Source organism: Chiloscyllium punctatum, chromosome 20 (genome assembly GCF_047496795.1).
Source record: "Chiloscyllium punctatum isolate Juve2018m chromosome 20, sChiPun1.3, whole genome shotgun sequence".
Classification (NCBI taxonomy): Eukaryota; Metazoa; Chordata; class Chondrichthyes; order Orectolobiformes; family Hemiscylliidae; genus Chiloscyllium; species Chiloscyllium punctatum.
In genome coordinates, this window is record NC_092758.1 from 17,621,797 (window position 1) to 17,643,521 (window position 21,725).

Genomic DNA, 21,725 nt, shown 5'->3' on the forward strand with positions numbered 1-21,725 from the left:
GTTTAGTTTGGATAGATAGACTGAGTTCTGTAGGGGTTCTTTATTCTGTTCTTTGTGTTTCATTGTGTAATTTTGTGAATAAATTATTTATCTGTTTTAAAACCTGGTCATCAACCTCACTAATTTACTCCGGGTACTTTCACTGAACACTTACTGAAACAAATTATGGTCTGGGCTGCCTGCTGAAGAACGTTTTGAGTGGTCCGGCCTAGTCCATAACACAGTCCATTCAATTGCTCCAGCTGCCCTCCCTCGCCATTGCCAGGTGCTAATAGAAGTCCCACAAAACTGCTCAGATCCCTGCTCAGTGCCCTCCATCACTGTCACCATCTGGAGGTCCCATTACAGTAGAAAGGATGCATCAATGAGACAAAGCATGAATTTTTATGAGCCAAATAGCATGCTCTTATTATTATCTTGAACAATTAATAGCATTTAACAAGGCATTTCCGTGAGTTTAACCAAACAAATAAAAAGTTTACTGTGTGTGAACCTCTTCATGAGATAGTTGCTGAGAATGTATGCAAGTGTTTAATTGGTTTGGTTAATTGGACTGTCAGCAAATTTCTGAATGAGAATGGAGCTAGAAATCTATCTTCCATTTCCCATTAATACTTATAGCCCAGAAGTGAACAGAGACACATCAATGTTTTAAAGACCACCTTTTTTAATCCATAATTGTGGACTAAAAGAGAAAAAAGACTGTTTTGAAACCAATGACCGTGAAATAATTTGTTACACTTTTAAAAGCAATTTACTGGAAATTATTGTGAGTAGTGTTTACATGACTGTCTTGCAGGAGAGATAAGACGTCATGGTGCCATGAAATGTATGCAGACTGAGATTTATCCAGCAACAGATTGTTGATTGGTTTGTGCAATTGTAACCATTTGTTAATGTTAAAGATCATCATTCTTGATAACAACTCTCTATATGGTTCCTGGGCAAGTGAGCAGATTGGAATTGTTTTACAATCGAGTGGGGATGAACCTCCTGACTTCTGTGGTACCAGTTCTGTGGCTCTACTCCTGCATCAGACTAACTAAAGCCTAAAAAAAGCCCATTAACTGCTGCAGGCTATTGCCATTCCCCACTAGCTCATAGACTTCACAATTAGCGTACCAGTCACCCCCTGCCTCCTGCAAGCTACTGAAAGAATTGAGAAAGGAGGTCAGACAACAGAAAGCCTTGGAAAACACAAGGAATATCGCAACAAATGCCGTAACACCAATATTTTTTGTTTGTGTCTGTGTGTAGCAGTTTTAAAAATGGTTTTCTTTTGGTTTTCTTCTACTGTTTCTCATTGCGTATCCTTTATCATTCTTACAGAAGGCACAGGCAATACGAAATGCCAGGAAAACTTGTGAATGCTGCACACTGGTCTCCCTTATTTTGTATATCTCAAAACAGATCTGCAGTATGGCCAGTGCAAGTATGATTTTATCTTTGTCGTTGTATGTCCCCCGACCCCGAGACATCAATTAAAATTGGAGATTCATCAGAGAGCAGAATTAGAGAAGCACGGCCAAAAATACAAGTCTCCACGTATCAGAGCTATTCTGGTTCATTGGTAATGCTGTTAGGCTTGGGTTCTAAACCCATCTGCTCCGGAGGTGTGTTACATCTGAAAAAGTTGAGTAGAAATTTCTCAGTGCAGATGTTGCAGCATTTTATTACAAGATTTTGCAATATCAATATTTGTAAAGAAGACGCTGCAAAAAGGTAGCCAATATGAATAGATAGGAAATTCTGCAACATTAACCTGAGAAATGGTAAGCGGGTTCGCTGTATTTGGGAGGTAAAAGTAGGTTGATTGACAGGGAGAGCCAGAACTGGAAGCGCCGCCCTCTTTCTCGGGTGGCACGCCTGCGCAGTGTGGCTGAATGTAGCAGTTTGAGCGGAATCAGCTGGACTTAGGGTTCCATTGGAGTGGGTGTAGCGGGTTTCGGACTGGTACTAACCTCTATGATTGGTGTAAGTTCTGGACTTTGGCTTTTTCTCTTCCTCTATAGCCCCTTTTCCCGCAGCCTGCTCTTCGCTCCCATCCCTGATGTTTTATCTTGTTGCCTGATATCAAGGATTCCATTTCCAATGTTGAACAACAGTGTCACTTTCACTTTACATTGCGCGTCTGAGCGGGAGTCGTTATCTCGCACATGGGTCACAGCTCCCTGCTAAAACATTTACTGTACAGGTAACGCTGACTTCCTGAAAACAGGTCAACTGAAATTCTGAGTAATTTTATACTTTAGCCGAGGGTTTGAGGGGAGATTTACAGCATCGCAGTTTGTTTTTTAGAAGAAGGCCTCCCGATGTGTATGCCGGGTTTGTTTTGAACGGGAATGTTTTTGAAAGAGAATTTATGAAAATGAATGGATTTGACACGATGCATCGATTTTAACGTCCTTAAAAATGCCACAGTACATCATGACCAATTCATCACTTGTGGTTTGTCGTAACTTTTTTTTTGCAAAGTGTGATTTAACAGATTACATTCAGAAAGCATGTAGTAACGAGGGGTAGTTTTTTGTTCAGCTTGTTTCCCGGAAGTGACCATTTATGATAAGGCTGGCAATTATTGCCCACCCATACTTACCCTAATTGGTGATCCGTTGTGCCTTTCAGTGCTGCACTGTTGAACGTCTGCAGCAGTAGTGGCTGATAAACAGGATGTTTAAGAAGGGCATCTCTTGGCTTTGGAGGGAGTACAATGTAGGTTTACAAGAATGCTGCCTAGACTTCAAGGGTTAAGATATAAAAAGAGATTATACAAGTTAAGCCTGTTTTCTAGAATTTAGAATTTTAAAGGGTGATCTGATCGAAGACTTCAAGACGTTAATAGGAAAACAGGGAGTAGATAAATACACTATTTCCACTGGTTGGGGATTTTAGAACAAGGTGATTCATAGAGTCATAGAGATGTACAGCATGGAAACAGACCCTTCGGTCCAACTCATCCACGCTGACCAGATATCCCAACCCAATCTAGTCCGACCTGCCAGCACCTGGCCCATATCCCTCCAAACCCTTCCTACTCATATACCTATCCAAATTTTCTTAAATGTTGCAATTGTACCAGCCTCCACCACATCCTCTGGCAGCTCATTCCATACACTTACCACCCTCTGCGTGAAAAGGTTGCCCCTTACATCTCTTTTATAGCTTTCCCCTCTCACTTTAAACCTATGCCCTCTAGTTCTGGACTCCCCGACCCCAGGGAAAAGACTTTGCCTATTTATCCTATCCATGCCCCTCATAATTTTGTAAACCTCTATAAGGTCACCCCTCAGCCTCCGATGCTCCAGGGAAAACAGCCCCAGCCTGTTCAGCCTCTCCCTATAGCTCAATTCCTCCAACCCTGGCAACATCCTTGTAAATCTTTTCTGAACCCTTTCAAGTTTCACAACATCTTTCCGATAGGAAGGAGACCAGAATTGCACACAATATTCCAACAGTGGCCTGACCAATGTCCTGTACAGCCGCAACATGACCTCCCAACTCCTGTACTCAATACTCTGACCAATAAAGGAAAGCATACCAAACGCCTTCTTCACTATCCTATCTACCTGCAACTCCACTTTCAATGAGCTATGAACCTGCACTCCAAGGTCTCTTTGTTCAGCAACACTCCCTCAGACCTTACCATTAAGTGTATAAGTCCTGCTAAGATTTGCTTTCCCAAAATGCAGCACCTCGCATTTATCTGAATTAAATTCCATCTGTCACTTCTCAGCCCATTGGCCCATCTGGTCCAGATCCTGTTGTAATCTGAGGTAACCCTCTTTGCTGTCCACTGCACTTCCAATTTTGGTGTCATCTGCAAACTTACAAACTGTACCTCTTATGCTCACATCCAAATCATTTATTTAAATGACAAAAAGTAGAGGACCCAACACCGATCCTTGTGGCACTCCACTGGTCACAGGCCTCCAGGCTGAAAAACAACCCTCCACCACCACCCTCTGTCTTCTACCTTTGAGCCAGTTCTGTATCCAAATGGCTAGTTCTCCCTGTATTCCATGAGATCTAACCTTGCTAATCAGTCTCCCATGAGGAACCTTGTCGAACGCCTTACTGAAGTCCATATAGATCACATCTACCGCTCTGTCCTCATCAATCCTCTTTGTTACTTCATCAAAAAACTCAATAAAGAGTTTGTGAGACATGATTTCCCAGGCACAAAGCCATGTTGACTATCCCGAATCAGTCCTTGCCTTTCCAAATACATGTACATCCTGTCCCTCAGGATTCCCTCCAACAACTTGCCCACCACCGAGGTCAGGCTCACTGGTCTATAGTTCCCTGGCTTGTCCTTACCGCCCTCCTTAAACAGTGGCACCACGTTTGCCACCCTCCAGTCTTCCGGCACTTCACCTGTGACTATCGATGATACAAATATCTCCGCAAAAGGCCCAGCAATCACTTCTCTAGCTTCCCACAGAGTTCTCTGGTACACCTGATCAGGTCCTGGGGATTTATCCACCTTTAACCGTTTCAAGACATCCAGCACTTCCTCCTCTGTAATCTGGACATTTTGCAAGATGTCACCATCTATTTACCAACAGTCTATATCTTCCATATCCTTTTCCACAGTAAATACTGATGCAAAATATTCATTTAGTTTTCTCCCCCATTTTCTGTGGCTCCACACAAAAGCTGCCTTGCTGATCTTTGAGGGGCCCTATTCTCTCCCCAGTTCCCCTTTTGTCCTTAATATATTTGTAAAAACCCTTTGGCTTCTCCTTAATTCTATTTACCATGCTATCTCATGTCCCCGTTTTGCCCTCCTGATTTCCCTCTTAAGTATACTCCTACTTTCTTTATACTCTTCTAAGGATTCACTCGATCTATCCTGTCGTTACCTGACATATGCTTCCTTCAATTTCTTAAGTCATCCAGCATTCCCTATACCTACCAGCCTTCCCTTTCACCCTGACAGGAATATACTTTTTCTGGATTCTTGCTACCTCATTTCTGAAGGCTTCCCATTTTCCAGCCGTCCCTTTACCTGCGAACATCTGCCTCCAATCAGCTTTTGAACGTTCTTGCCTAATACCATCAAAATTGGCCTTTCTCCAATTTAGAACGTCAACTTTTAGATCTGGTCTATCTTTTTACATCACTATTTTAAAATGAATAGAATTATGGTCGCTGGCCCTAAAGTGCTCCCCCACTGACACCTCAGTCACCTGCCCTGCCTTATTTCCCAAGAGTAGGTCAAGTTTTGCACCTTCTCTCGTCAGTACATCCACATACTGAATCAGAAAATTGTCTTGTACACACTTAAGAAATTCCTCTCCATCTAAACCTTTAACACTATGGCAGTCCCAATCCGTGTTTGGAAAGTTAAAATCCCCTACCATAACTACCGTATTATTCTTACAGATAGCTGAGATCTCCTTACAAGTTTGTTTCTCAATTTACCTCTGACTATTGGGGGGTCTGTAATACACTCCCAATAAGGTGATCATCCCTTTCTTATTTCTCAGTTCCACCCAAATAACTTCCCTGTATGTATTTCCAGGAATATCCTCCCTTAGCACAGCTGTAATGCTATGCCTTATCAAAAATGCCACTCCCCCTCCTCTTTTGCCTCCCTTTCTATCCTTCCTGTAGCATTTGTATCCTGGAACATTCCGCTGCCAGTCCTGAGCCATGTTTCCGTAATTGCTGTGATATCCCAGTCCCGTGTTCCTAAGCATGCCCTGAGTTCATCTGCCTTCCCTGTTAGGCCCCTTGCATTGAAATAAATGCAGTTTAATTTATTAGTCATACCTTGTCCCTGCCTGCCTTGACTGTTTGACTCATGTCAGTTCTCAGCTGTACCCGTCTCAGATCGATCTCTTTCCTCACTATCTCCCTGGATCTTACTAGTTTAAATCCTCCTAAGCAGTTCTAGCAAATTTCCCTGCCAGTATATTTGTCCACTTCCAACTTAGATGCAATCCGTCCATCTTGTACAGGTTGCTTCTACCCCAAAACAGATTCCAATGATCCAAAAACGTGAATCCTTCTCCCATACACCAGCTCCTCAGCCATGCATTCATCTGCTCTACCCTCCTATTCCTGTCCTCACTAGCTCGTAGCACTGGGAGTAATCCAGATATTACTACCCTTGAGGACCTCCTTTTTAAATTTCTACCTAACTCTCTGTAATCTCCCTTCAGAGTCTCAACCTTTTCCCTTTCAATGTCGTTGGTTCCAATGTGGACAATGACCTCCTGCTCGCCCCTCTCCCCGTGAGAACATTCTGTACCCTCTCTGAGACAATCTTGATCCTGGCACCAGGGAAACAACACACCATTCTGCTTTTTCTCTGCTGGCAACAGAAACGTCTGTCTGTACCTCTGACTACAGAATCCCCTAACACAATTGATCTCTTGGAAGCCGACATACCCCTTGTTGCATTAGAGCCAGTCTCAATACCAGAAACCTGGCTGTTCATGCTACGTTCTCCTGAGAATCCATCACTCCCTTCATTTTCCAAAGCAGCATTGCTGTGTAAAGTGAGTATATCCACAAAAGACTCCTGCTGTAGTTGCCTACCTCTCTTACCCTTCCTGGAGTTAACCCGTCTATGTGACTGTATCTGAGACTTCCCCCCCTTTCTATAACTGCCATCCATCACATACTGTTGCTGTTGCAAATTCCTCATTGCTTCTATCTGTCTCTCCAACTGATCCACTTGATCTGATAAGATTCGCATCCAACAGCATTTATGGCAGATATAATCCGCAGTAACCCTTAAACTCTCTTTAAATTCCCACATCTGACAAGAAGTACATATCACTGCAAAGGCCATTTTTGCTCCTTCACAATCTACAGACCCAGAAAATTACACTGTCTTATTCCTCTACAAACACTGCCCCAAGTTAAATTAATAGCTATGGCTTATATTTTAAGTTTAATCAAGAGACTTATCTCCAAAAACATATAATCAAGAAAGAATCCACTGTACCCACTACTGCAGCCTTTCTCTTGGACAGACTTAAAACAACAATTAACTTATCTGATTCTGTGCTGTGAACTTCGCCCAACAGTTCCTCCAAGATAAGTTGTGAATTTCACTGTTAATTTTCCCAGATGCACTCCGATATCCAGCGATACACGAATTCAAACAGCAAAGGCAGTAACTGTGCAGGTTTTCTCTCTCTCCCCTGCACTGTCCTCACCATGTGCTTCCTTTGCCTGCTCTTCTCCATTTTAAACTGCTGTTGTTTTGACTTTTTTTTTCCAAAGTTCCAAAACAATGCAACAGCATATAAACAGTAATTGCTGCTCCTGGAATTCGAGGAAATCACTTCCAAAACCTAAAATACCTCAAAAAAAGGAGCAGCTCTGACAGCCAGAAATTTTTCCTGTCCTCCTGTACTTGAAGAATTAGGGTCAGCCATTCAGGAGGGATGTTAGGAAGCACTTCTACGCAAAGCAAAGGGTGGTAGATGTTGAGAACCCTCTTCCATAAATGGCAGTGGATGCTGGATCATTCACTAATTTTAAATCCAACATAGACAAATTTTTGATAAGCAAAGGTATATGATAATGCATTATCTGGGCCGACATAACACTAATTGTTAAAGTTCACTTGAGGATATAACTTTAAGAATGTTCTGCGATTTACGTATGAAAGAACTGAAACCAACATGGTCATTCTAAAAGATGAGAGACTTAACAAACAATCCAGGTATTTTTCGATATATAACTTCAGTTACATCACACTGTAAACTTTGCTATAAATTCTGCATCTTATGACCTTATACTCCACAACCACCTGATGAACGAGCAGCGCTCCGAAAGCTAGTGTTTCCAAATAACTATAACCTGGTGTTATGTGATTTTTAATCAGGTTTGTGAAGTTAGGCCACAGGTCAGCCATGATCTCATTGAATGGTGGAACAGGTTCAAGGACCTGAATGGTCTACTTCTGTTCCAGTTTTGCTGCTCGTTGAGTATCGTCATTTTCAATCACATGAAGATCCCTGGCAGGAACAATCAACCCTGAGTAGATGTCTTTGTTGAATTGGTGGCAAGCAAACAGAGACTCCATTAATGGCAGGTGTAGTTAGTACCACTGATCAGTCATTTTTACAGCACTGTTCCACCTAACACAGCTATTTTTGCATTCTGTTACCTCATCTGTTGTTTCTGATATCTGTCTCCAATTGTTGAGCCTGGAGCTTGACTGGATACACTCCCTGACAAGTTGTATTGCAGATAAACTTTGAGGTTTAAAATTTCAATGGGATTTGTGCAGCAAAAAGCAAAATGTTTTGTGCTACTGTATAAAGTCAATAAGAGGAAACTGTTGGAAGTATCAGAAGGGTCCAGTACCAAAAAAAACAAATATTTAGGGTAAAGAAAAAGTGATAACATGAAGAATTTTCAGTGCAGCCAGTTGCTGAGATCTGCAATGTGCTGCCTAAAAGATTACTCGATGGAAACTGGACATTAACTTTCAGAAAGAGATTAGATAAGTACTTGAAAGGAATTTACTTAACACTGCTATTGAGACAGAGCAGAGGAGTATGATTAGTTGGATAAATCTGTCAAGGAGATTACACAGGCACATTGACCTTCAGTGGTATAATGATGCAAGTGACTCACAATGTGGAATAAGTTGATTATATTAAAAGGCAATAATGGAATTCTCAGAAGTCTGAGTTACAGGAGGAAACCTTAGAAGACTTTTCTAAAATAGTTGGAATAGTGAGGTTCAGTAATTCCTAACATATTTATGTTCTTTGTTTTGGGTTTAACAGATTTTGCAGTAATGATGCCAATTGTTGCTACTTGTCTTATCTACTTGTGACCATGGCTGTACCTTTGTGCCTTTGTGATTTGCCATTGCAGCACTTATGCTGGTTCGTTCACAACAAGCTGGTGAGGTGGGAGGTACAGAGAGCCAGGAGCCCATCTGTGGGGAAAGGAAACCAGATGAAAAAGAGGGGATAACAAATGTAGAGGAGAGAAATTGGTCTAGAGCAGGACTTTGAATTCACCTTTAATTAATAATAGTTTTCTATCAGTCTAGTTTTACATTATTTTGCTAAAAGACAAAAGCTATACCTTGGAAATGTACCAATGGTATTATCACTAGAGTGGAGTTAAGACCATCATCAAATGTGTTGTGATCTTTTTGAATGATGGGGCACATCCAAAGGGTGGAATTGCCTAACTGTCCCTGTGTCCTATGCATCTACGTTCCAGTGTGAAAATATTTGCTAATTTTCAGCTTGGAAGTGGAGGTGGCCAGTGGAAATCTATGATATACCACTCCATCTGTCTGTATGATGATGTATATCCAACTCCTAAGTCAGCACTAGGCCAACCAAAGCAGAAAATGCTTTAGGTAAGTCAGTCAGTAAGGTGCAGAGAAAAGACCTGGGCAGAACGGTGGCTCAGTGGTTAGCACTGCTGCCTCACAGCGCCAGGGAACCGGGTTCAATTCCAACCTCAGGTGACTGTCTGTGTGGAGTTTGCACATTCTCCCTGTGTCTGCATGGATTTCCTCCGGGTGCTCTGATTGCCTCCCACAGTCCAAAGATGTGCAGTTTAGGTGAATTGGCCATGCTAAATTGCCCATAGTGTACAGGGATGTGTAGGTTAGGTGTATTAGTCAGGGGTAAATATAGGGTGGGGGGGGGGGAATGGGCCTGGGTGGGTTACTTTTTGGAGTGCAGAATTGGGCTGAAGGGCCTGTTTCCACACTGTAGGGACTCTATGAAGACAAGTTTGAAATGTCAGAAATGAAAGGAAAAAGGATCTGGGGAAGGAAATGTAACAAGAAACATTGATGTCTTCTATTTTTGCATCAAAAGTTTTAAATGTGAAGAACGCCAAAGTCTATCTTGTTCATCTATTTCCTTGGTAACGCACACACAGAATGATAATAGCAAACAACTCTTCCGTTAATCTGCAACCAAACTAGAAATGACTTGAGAAACCCCAAAATGCACAGAACTTAGTGACCCACAGCTCCAAAGCCGCATGCCCTAAGTTACTCATATGTTGCATCCACAAATGTTATTTTCTGGAAAAGATGTGTCTACTTTGTATTTGAATGAATCAACACTAACTGCTCCTATTGTCTCTCTTAGGAAGGAGTCTGTCTCATTGATTGAATATTTGATTACTGAAATGTTGCTTTACACCAGGGTATTTCTGTGATATTTCCTCTTCTGGGCAAGTTGGAATAATCTTTCATTGTCAACACTATCTCTGTAATGTAATCCCTTTTAGAATCTGAAATACAAGCATTGCTTTACTTTATGCAGTGCTATTGAACAGTAGTGAGATCAATTTGTTATTGATTGGAATCTCCAAATCACATTCTTTCACTAGTTACACCTCACCCCACCACCATTTTCCTAAAGTACTAATTTGATTATCTGTTGAGGATTCTGAAGTGTTTTGATGAAACATTAACCAGACCTGTCAGGTGCGCACCTATTGTATGATCTTATCCAGTAAGGAAATCATACCATCGCTTCTCTCCTACTTATGAAAACATTTCCACATCCACTTTATCCAGGCCTCTTAGTATTCTGTTAGATGACGGTGATCTGATTGAAACTATCTAGACTTTGCATACAGACCCAAAGTCCTCAATCGCTCCTCATATGACAAGCCTTTCATCCCTGGGATCATTTTTGTAAACCTCCTCTGAACCCATTCCTGATGCTAGCATATCCTTCCTTAGAAACCCAAAATATAGGGGTCCAAATTACTCACAATATTCCAAATGTGTTCTGACCAGAACTTTATACAGTTTCAGTAGTACATCCCTGCTGTTGTATTCTAAACCTCTTGAAACCAGTTGTAACATTGAATTTGCCTACCTCACTGCCAGCTGAATCTACATGTTAACCTTAAGAGAATCCTGAATTAGGACTCCTAAGTCTTTTGTGCTTCACATTTCCAAAGCCTTTCCTGAATTACAAAATAGTCTTTTTTTTTCTATGAAAGTGCAAAACCTCTCACTTTCCCATATTTTATTCCATGTGCTTTCTTTGTCCACTTTCTTAGCCTGTACCAGTCTTTCTGAAGCCTCCCATTCCCTCAACACTACCTGTCTCTCCCTTTGGATACATATCAGATCTCCTTTGAGAAGATCAATTTGATATTGATCAAGCAGTTTTCTTTAACCATGTACACCTCACCTTACCTCCAATTGACTAAAATGCTCGTTTGATTATCTATTTAGGATTCTGAAGTGTTTTACTGAAACATCTGCCTATCTCATCAGATGCTCATTTATCGTGCATTCTGCTGGTAATTTTATTCTTCTCTATTACTGTTTGCATAAAAGTGGGCGGCACGGTGGCACAGTGGTTAGCACTGCTGCCTCACAGCGCCAGAGACCTGGGTTCAATTCCTGCCTCAGGCAACTGTCTGTGTGGAGTTTGCACATTTTCCCCGTGTCTGCGTGGGTTTCCTCCCACAGTCCAAAGATGTGCAAGTTAGGTGAATTGGCCATGCTAAATTGCCAATAATGTTAGGTGAAGGGTCAATAGGTCTGGGTGGGTTGCGCTTCGGCAGGTTGATGTGGACTTGTTGGGACGAAGGGCCTGTTTCCACACTAAGTAATCTAATCCAATCTAAAAAATTCAACATAAGCAGACCATTTCTCCCATCCAAGTCAGACCAGTGTTAATGCACCTGTTCGGACATCTTTGGAGATGGCCTTGAATCCAGATCTTATGGCCGAAAGATAGAAACAAGATTGCTGTGCTACAGCCAAGCTTCCCCGTAAATCCTATGGAATTAAAGGATTGAGTAGTAGCCACTCTGTTCACCTCAAACAATTACTATGGTAGCACACTCCACATTCTTGCTGCTCTCTGGGCTAAGCTATTCCTTCTGTGTACACTGACTATTTTTTGATGACACTGACATTGACAGTCTGCTCTTTTTCACTTCTGGAAATGTCCTCTCTGCTGTATCAAGATGTTTCCTAGTTTTTAAAAGCTCTCGTGGAAGAGGAAACCAAAAGATCCCGCTTGATCATTTTCAAACATTTTTTTGTTTTCCTCTGTGGCAAATGGCTGTGATGGGTTTCTTCAGTGCTTTCCACCAAAGATTCTTTATCAGTGGAAAATCAGCACCTTTAGTATGGACTTTAAGAAAATTGTTCCAAGTCTAGATACTTCCCATGTTAGCACTAGTTACATCACAGGATTATTACAGCAATTTCTATCCAAATAATAATCCAATGCTGTTTTGAATGTCTCAGCTGAACCTGGCTCCACCACATTTACTGGGCAGCGCTTTGCACCCCCTAACTGTTCACTGTGTGAAAGTGTTATTCTTACAGTACCCTTGCTTCGTTTCCGCATAACTTCAAGTCTTTGCTCTCCTGCCCGTGTTCTTATACATGCGGGGACTGCTTCTCCCATTCCACCCATGATTTTGAAGACCTCTATTATATCTCCTTTCAGCCTTTCAAAATTATGAGGGGCATGGATAGGATAAATAGACAAAGTCTTTTCCCTGGGGTCGGGAAGTCCAGAACTAGAGGGCATAGGTTTAGGGTGAGAGGGGAAAGATATAAAAGAGACCAAAGGGGCAACTTTTTCACGCAGAGGGTGGTACGTGTATGGAATGAGCTGCCAGAAGATGTGGTGGAGGCTGGTACAATTGCAACATTTAAGAGGCATTTGGATGGGTATATGAATAGGAAGGGTTTGGAGGGAAATGGGCCGGGTGCTGGCAGGTGGGACTAGATTGGGTTGGGATATCTGGTCGGCGTGGACGGGTTGGACTGAAGGGTCTGTTTCCATGCTGTACATCTCTATGACTCTCTCCAAGGAGTGTAGTCCTAATTTCTTCAGTCTATTCTCATATCTGGAATTGTTCATGTCAATTGCTTCTGCAATCTCTCCAATGCATTTTGAGTGGGAGCAGCGGCCGAGGAAAAACGAACCCGGGAGACTACAGCTAAGTGTACAGTCATGGCAGCGCAGGCGGTGGAATGTTCCTCCTGCAGGATGTTTGAGGTAGGGGTGACCACCGATACTCCTGCCGACTTCGTGTGCAGGAAATGCAGTCAGATCCTGATCCTCACCGAACGAGTTAGGGAACTGGAACTGGAGCTGGATGAGCTGAGGATTATTCGAGAGGCTGAGAGGGTGATCGATAGAAGCTACAGGGACATAGTTACACCGGAGAACAGAGGTAGCTGGGTAACAGTTAGAGGTGGGAAGGGGAAGAAGCAGGCAGTGCAGGGTTCCCCTGTGGTCGTACCCCTAAAAAATAAGTATGCAGCTTTGGAAACTGTTGGGGGGGACAGCCTTGCAGGTGTAAGCTGCAGTGAAGGGGTCTGTGGCTCTGAGATTCAGAAGGGAAAGGGGGAGAAGAGGAGAGCGCTAGTTATAGGGGACTCTCTAGTTAGAGGGACGGACAGGCGGTTCTGTGGACATGGGCGAGACTCTCGGATGGTTTGTTGCCTCCCGGGTGCTAGGGTCCGAGACGTCTCGGACCGTGTCTTCAGAATCCTTAAGGGGGAGGGTGTGCAGCCAGAAGTCGTGGTACACATTGGCACCAACGACATAGGTAGGAAGAGGGGTGGGGAGGTCATTCAAGAGCTCAAGGAGTTAGGCTGGAAGCTAAAAGCTAGGACAGACAGAGTCGTCATCTCTGGGTTGTTGCCGGTGCCACGTGACAGAGAGGCAAAGAATAGGGAGAGAGTGCAGTTGAACACGTGGCTGCAAGGATGGTGTAGGAGGGAGGGCTTCAGATATTTGGACAATTGGACTGCATTCTGGGGAAGGTGGGACCTGTATAAACAGGACGGGTTGCACCTGAACCAGAAGGGCACCAATATCCTGGGGGGTAGGTTTGCTAGCACTCTTCGGGGGGGTTTAAACTAATTTGGCAGGGGGATGGGATCCGGACTTGTAGTCCAGCAAGTAAGCTAGCTGTGTGTCAGGATGCCCAAGACTGTAGGGAGGCTGTGGAGAAGGTAGCACTGACAGGGACTACTTGCGGACACAGAGATGGGCTCAAGTGCGTATACTTCAATGCAAGGAGTATCAGAAATAAGGTGGGTGAACTTAAGGCGTGGATCGGTACCTGGGACTACGATGTTGTGGCCATCACGGAAACATGGATAGATGAGGGACAGGAATGGCTGTTGGAGGTTCCTGGTTACAGATGTTTCAGTAAGATTAGGGAGGGTGGTAAAAAAGGAGGGGGGGGGGGTGGCATTGCTAATTAGAAATGGTATAACGGCTGCAGAAAGGAAGTTTGAGGGGGATCTGCCTCTGGAGGTAGTATGGGCTGAAGTCAGAAATAGGAAAGGTGCAGTCACCTTGTTGGGTGTTTATTATAGGCCCCCCAATAGCAGCAGAGATGTGGAGAAACAGATTGGGAAACAGATTTTGGAAAGGTGCAGAAGTCACAGGGTCGTAGTCATGGGCGACTTCAACTTCCCAAATATTGATTGGAAGCTCTTTAGATCAAATAGATTGGATGGGGCGGTGTTTGTGCAGTGTGTCCAGGAAGCTTTTCTAACGCAGTATGTAGATTGTCCAACCAGAGGGGAGGCCATATTGGATTTGGTACTCGGTAATGAACCGGGACAAGTGGTGGGCTTGTTAGTGGGTGAACATTTTGGTGATGGTGACCACAATTCTGTGACTTTCACCTTGGTTATGGAGAGAGATAGGTGCGCACAACAAGGAAGTTTTTACAATTGGGGGAAGGGAAATTACGATGCTGTAAGACAGGATTTGAGGAGCATACGTTGGGAGCATAGGCTGTCAGGGAAGGATGTGGTGGAAATGTGGAACTTTTTCAAGGAGCAGATACGACGTGTCCTTGATATGTATGTACCGATCAGGCAGGAAAGAAATGGTCGTGTGAGGGAGCCTTGGTTGACGAGGGAGGTTGAATGTCTAGTAAAGAGGAAGAAGGAGGCTTACATAAGGTTGAGGAAACAAGGTTCAGACAGAGCAGTGGAGGGATACAGGATAGCCAGAAGGGACCTGAAGAAAGGGATTAGGAGAGCTAAGAGAGGGCATGAAAAATCCCTGGCGGATAGGATCAAGGATAACCCCAAGGCATTCTATGTGTATGTGAGAAACCTGAGAATGACGAGAACGAGGGTAGGTCCGATCAAGGACAGTGGTGGGAGACTGTGTATTGAGTCGGAAGAGATAGGAGAGGTCTTGAACAAGTACTTCTCTTCAGTATTTACGAACGAGAGGGACCGTATTGTTGAAGAGGAGAGTGTGAAACGGACTGATAAGCTAGAAGAGATACCTGTTAGGAAGGAAGATGTGTTGGACATTTTGAACAACTTGAGGATAGACAAGTCCCCCGGGCCTGACGGGATATATCCTAGGATTATGTGGGAAGCAAGAGAGGAAATTGCAGTACCGTTGGCAATGATCTTCTCGTCTTCACTGGCAACTGGGGTGGTACCAGGGGACTGGAGAGTAGCGAATGTTGTGCCCCTGTTCAAAAAAGGGAATAGGGATAACCCCGGGAATTACAGGCCAGTTAGTCTTACTTCTGTGGTAGGCAAAGTAATGGAAGGGGTACTGAGGGATAGGATTTACGAGTATCTGGAAAGACACTGCTTGATTAGGGACAGCCAGCACGGATTTGTGAAGGGTCGGTCTTGCCTTACAAGTCTTATTGAATTCTTCGAGGAGGTGACCACGCATGTGGATGAGGGTAGAGCAGTGGATGTAGTGTACATGGATTTTAGTAAGGCATTTGATAAGGTTCCCCATGGTAGGCTTATGCGGAAAGTCAGGAGGCATGGGATAGAGGGAAATTTGGCCAATTGGATAGAAAACTGGCTAACCGGTCGAAGTCAGAGAGTGGTGGTAGATGGTAAATATTCAGCATGGAGTCCAGTTACAAGTGGAGTTCCGCAGGGATCAGTTCTGGGTCCTCTGCTGTTTGTAATTTTTATTAATGACTTAGATGAGGGAGTCGAAGGGTGGGTCAGTAAATTTGCAGACGATACGAAGATTGGTGGAGTTGTGGACAGTGAGGAGGGCTGTTGTCGGCTGCAGAGGGACTTAGATATGATGCAGAGCTGGGCTGAGGAGTGGCAGATGGAGTTCAACCCTGCCAAGTGTGAGGTTGTCCATTTTGGAAGAACAAATAAGAATGCGGAATACAGGGTTAATGGTAGGGTACTTGGTCAGGTGGAGGAACAGAGGGATCTTGGGGTCTATGTACATAGATCTTTGAAGGTTGCCACTCAGGTGGATAGAGTTTGTAAGAAGGCCTATGGAGTATTATCGTTCATTAGCAGAGGGATTGAATTCAAGAGTCGTGAGGTGATGTTGCAGCTGTACAGGACTTTGGTTAGGCCACATTTGGAGTACTGTGTGCAGTTCTGGTCGCCTCACTTTAGGAAAGATGTGGAAGCTTTGGAGAGGGTGCAGAGAAGATTTACCAGGATGTTGCCTGGAATGGAGAGTAGGTCGTACGAGGATAGGTTGAGAGTTCTCGGCCTTTTCTCGTTGGAACGGCGAAGGATGAGGGGTGACTTGATAGAGGTTTATAAGATGATCAGAGGAATAGATAGAGTAGACAGTCAGAAACTTTTTCCCCGGGTACAACAGAGTGTTACAAGGGGACATAAATTTAAGGTGAAGGGTGGAAGGTATAGGGGAGATGTCAGGGGTGGGTTCTTTAACCAGAGAGTGGTGGGGGCATGGAATGCGCTGCCCGTGGGAGTGGTAGAGTCAGATTCATTGGCGACCTTTAAGCGGCATTTGGATAGGTACATGGATGGGTGCTTAATCTAGGATAGAAGTTCGGCACAACATCGTGGGCCGAAGGGCCTGTTCTGTGCTGTATTGTTCTATGTTCTATGTTCTAATGCATTTGCAGCCTTCCTATAAAATGGCACCCACAACTGAACACAGTACTCCGGCTGAGGACGAACAAGTTGCTTGTACAAATTCAACAACACCTTTTTGCTCTTATATTCTATGTCCTTCTTAATAAATCTGAGAACACTGCTTTATTAACTTTTCTCTCAAACAGTCCTGTTACGTTCAATGATCTGTGCACATATACACCCAGGACTCTCACTTCCTGCACTCCTTGTAGAATTAAACTCCCTATTTTATATTGTCTTTCAGTGTTCTTCCAAACAAAGTGCGTCACCTCACACTTCTCTGCTTTGACCATCATCTGCCACCTATCCACCCACTCTACCAGTTTCAGTGACCTTTTTAGCGATTCACTCTGTCCTCCTCGGTTTACGTTCATCCAAATTTAATGTTATCAGTAGACTTTGAAATTATCTCTTGTACACTAAGATCCAGTTAACGAAAACCAGGAGTCCCAATACCAACCTCTTGGGAACTCCACTACGAAATGCCATCCAGTCTGAAAAATATCTTTTGACTATTGCTCTCTCTTTCCTAGTTCTCAGCCAGTTTGTGTCCACTTTGCTACTGATCTTCTATATTATGACCTACAACTTTCCCCACAAGTCTGTTGTGTGACAATATGTCAAACATCTTCTGGAAATCTATGGATACCACTTCAGCAGTGGTTCTCGTGGAACTTTGCTGTTACCTCTTCAAAAAAAAGCTCCAGCAAGTTAGTTAAATATAATTCTCCTAATAAAAGTCCAAGCTGACTCTTGCTAATTAATCTACCTTTATCCATGTGACAATTAATTCTATCTTGAATAGTTGTTCATAGAAGTTTCTCCTACCAGCAAAGTTAGACTAACTGCTCTGTAACTGTTGGGGTTATCCTTGCAATCTTTCTTGAACAGTGTCATAATGTTTGCAATCTTTCAGTCTTCTGGCACCTCCCTCAGTCCAGGAAAGATGAAATGATTATGGCCCTACAATGTCTAATGTAACTTCCTTCAGAATGTTTGATTGCACCTCATCAGGTGTTTTTGACTTGCGGTGTCATCAATCTACCCAAGACTTGTTCCTTATTCATTTATCTCTTCCTCTATCACTGTGCTCTGGGCAGTATTATCTTCCTTTGTAAAGATAGAGCAAGGTATGCATTTAACACCTCACCATGCCCACTGCCTCCACGTGTAAATCCCCTTCTCTATCAATCTTACTCCTTCCTTTAACTACTTTTTCTTATATGCTTATAGCTTGACTTTGGGATTTCCCTTTATTAGTTGCTAGTCTTTTACAGTTCTTTGTTTCTCTTGTATGCTTTTTCATGTACTCCAAATGTTCGGTATTCCTGTTCGTTCTGCCTTGCATTGACATCAGCACACTTTATCTTTCTAATACTAACTTCTACCTCCTCCATCATCCAGGGAACGTTGGATTTGTTTGTCCTACCTTTTCCATGAGAGGGAATGTCCCTTGACTGTACCTAAACAAAGGTGGCCAATTGACCAGAAACACACTCTTCTCCCAACCTCTTCCTTCAATCAATTCTGCTCAGCTATACTTTTACCTCATTAATCAGCATTAGCATTTCGGATCCAGTGACCCTTCCTCAGAACTGAAGAAGTTCAGAAGAAGAGTCACTGGACCTGAAACGTTAACTCTGATTTCTCTTCACAGATGCTGCCAGACCTGCTGAGCTTTTCTAGCAATTTCTGTTTTTGTCCTCATTATAAATACTTTGGTCAGAATGACCCAGTTGAATTGTTGATTTAAGGTTATTTATTTGATTTAAAAAAAAATAAATACAAGGTAAAGGTTATCAGACTATTCAACCTGTATTCTCATTGTGACAATTGTTATTCTCACTCCTATTTTTCAGTAGTAATTGGTGCTTTCTGAATGCCTTTGCCGAGACTCCGATGTAGTTATGGATCTTTGTGGTCACAAAAGCATCAGTCCTCTCATCAGAACGTGGGCAGTGTTGTGAGGTGGGGCTAATCAGTAACTGGCATCATTGATATGCCGGCATCATTGATATGCCAACATCATTACATAAAAATTCCCTTTTCCTTGCCAAAACTATTCAGTATGCCCCTGTTATAACCATCAGATGGTGGGTGGGGGGTGGCACGGGGAAGGGGTGGGGGGAGGGAAAGAACAGCCAAATGACAGTTTATAATATCCTAGGACAAGCCAAACAGAGACATGCATGAGAATTCCTAGAAGCATGGCATTCCAACTGGAACTCTATCAACAAACGCATTAACTTGGACCCCATTTGTCACCCTTTGATATATAAAAAAGAAAATGACATCACCAATACAGGAAATGACACCGCCAACCCAAGGACACCTAAACACATAAATAGAAAGCGGACTATAATACCAGTGCTTCACTGGACGCTCACTGATGATGTTACCTGGTATGGTGGTGAAATGTCTGAAAACTACCTTCAGCTCAGTGAGCAAACTTATATCCACAAATCCAACAACTTACTGATTTTTAAAAAATAACTCTTTGTTCCTCTCGATTTTTCAAGCCCTCGGTTACCGAGTGTCCTGCAACTGGAAACAGTTTCTCCCTATGTAATCTGTGAAAACGCCTCAATTTTGAGCACCTCTATGAAATCTTCCTCTAATCCTCTTTATCCTCCCACAGATAATCTGATTTTTGCTAGTCTCTTCAACTAACAGGAAAATGTCATTGCTGGTGCCATCTGATTAATCGTCTCTGCACGCTTCCCAAGGCCTTAATGTTCTTTCTAAAGTTTAGAAGCCTAGACTCAGACTCCAATCCCAGCAAAACTACTATCAGTGTCTTGAAAATTCAACATAACGTTCTCAAAGGATATTTTTAAAAATAAAACATTATCAGCCTGTCCTTCCACCATCAAAGATGTAGCTTAAGCTGTTCCAGGTCTTTGTTAGTGTATCCATTTAAAATGTTTTTGTATTTAGTTTTTTTTAAATTCACTCATGGAATACTGACATGCCTGGCTGGGCCTGTATTTTCTTGCCTGTCTTGGGTTGCCCTTGAGAAGATGGGCGGTGAGCTACTGCCTTGAACTACTACAGTCCACGTGCTCATAAACAAAAACAAAGAGCTGGAAAAACCCAGCAGGTTTGTCAGCGTCTGTGGAGAGAAATCAGAGTTTTCGTTTCAGATCCAATATCCCTTTTTTAGAACACGTGATAGCTGGGGTAAGGTTGATATTCATGCACAAGGTGAGGTGGGGTGGGAGGGTAAATAATAGGTGGAAATAGAGTACTAAGAGAGAGAACAACAGATGGACAGGCGATTAGTAGCTGACAATGGGTATAAAGTCAGGGTTGGATCGGAGAGCACAGTGCAGTCAATTCAGAGTGATAGTCCTGATGAGGAATTATACCTGAAACGTCGACTCTCCTGCTCCTTGAATGCTGCTTGACTTACTATGCTTTTCCAGCGCCACACTTTTTGACTCTGAGGAGGAGAAAGTGAGGAGATCAGAGGGAAATATGTTTGAATGGGTAAAGTGAGGGACCGTGCAGAGAAATTGAGGCTACCAATGACATGTTGACAGTTTTCAATGGACAGGTCAAGTGCAAGTAAAAGGGGCTGGATGGAAGGATCTAATTGGAGGGAGAAGTTTGGAGGAAGCTGTAGGTGTCTATGGGATAGGAAGAGGACTCTTGCCCAAAGAAATGGATTCAGAGGCAAAGGTGACAGAAGGGGAGTTCAATGTCATGTTGTGTCTGAAATTCACTAAGGTGGGTGCTCTGAGATACAACTGAGACTTTCACTGAATACAGAGCCTTCTGCATCAGAATGGAAGGTCAGAAGTGGAAAAGAGTGGATGCTTATATTGCCACTTGACATTTTTTTCTTCCAGAGTACGCTATTTGACTTATGCCCATGTAAGATTTCATATATTCTCATTTCACTAGTTGCTGCTGCCCTGAAGATTATTACCCTTACCATGTCAACTCTTAACCAAGAGCATGAGCATCTCCTCCCAGTCAGAGAGAGATGGTTTTATGATATGGTGCTCCTCAACCTTCCATAAGCATGAGGTACAAGAGGAAGCGGACCTCCATGAGTTACCAATGTCACTATAGGATTGAACCAGCATCACCCTTATCACTTTGCCCCACAACGTTAGCTACCGAGCAAACTGAGCTAATCGATGCCCACCTTTGTGTCATTCAGCTTTGTGTCATTTGAAAGCTGAAATTCTTTGATCCATATCCAAATCAAGTTCCTCGTGTACATGATCAAACCCCTTCCTCAGTGCCTGCCTATGGAACCGACTGATCCCGCACGGACTACAGACTACATTCAGACCATCCTTCACCACAAAACTCTAGCCACCCGACACCTGGAGGAAGAGCGCCTCATCTTCCGCCTTGGGACCCTCCAACCACAAGGGATCAATGTTGATTTCATCAGTTTCCTCATTACTCCTCCACCCACCTTATCCCAGATCCAACTTTTTCAACTCGGCACCACCCTCTTGAACAGTCATACTTATCCATCTTCCTCCCCACTTATTCGCTCCACCCTCCTCTCCGACCTGTCACCATCATCCCCCCCACCTTCATCTACCTATACATTCTCAGCTACATCCCACCCCACTTCCAAGCCCCCCACTTCCCCCATCTATCTCTAAGCCCCCTTGGGCCAACCCCTCATTCCTAATGAAGAGCTCATGCTCAAAACGTCGACTGTCCTGCTCCTTGGATGTTGGCTGACGGTAAATGGAAAAGCCCTGGGGAAAATTGGTGTACAGAGAGATCTGGTTGTTCAGGTCCATTGTACCCTCAAGATGGCAACGCAGGTCAAAAGTGTGTTCAAGAAGGCATCTGGCACACTTTCCTTCATCAGACAGGGTATTGAGTACAA

General features: G+C 43.3%; 1 protein-coding gene across 4 annotated transcripts in view; it reads left to right on the top strand.

The window, feature by feature from the left end:
• Positions 1-1,863: 1,863 nt before the first annotated feature.
• rad50 (RAD50 homolog, double strand break repair protein) overlaps positions 1,864-21,725 on the top strand; it is a 160,337-nt gene continuing 140,475 nt past the window's right edge. For 2 of the 4 annotated variants that reach the window (XM_072590427.1, XM_072590431.1), the window contains exon 1: positions 2,178-2,194. The gene's annotated coding sequence lies outside the window, so the exon portion shown is untranslated. Of the gene's footprint in view, positions 1,975-2,177; positions 2,195-21,725 lie in introns of those variants that run through there. The other 2 variants (XM_072590429.1, XM_072590430.1) reach the window with 2 other exon arrangements.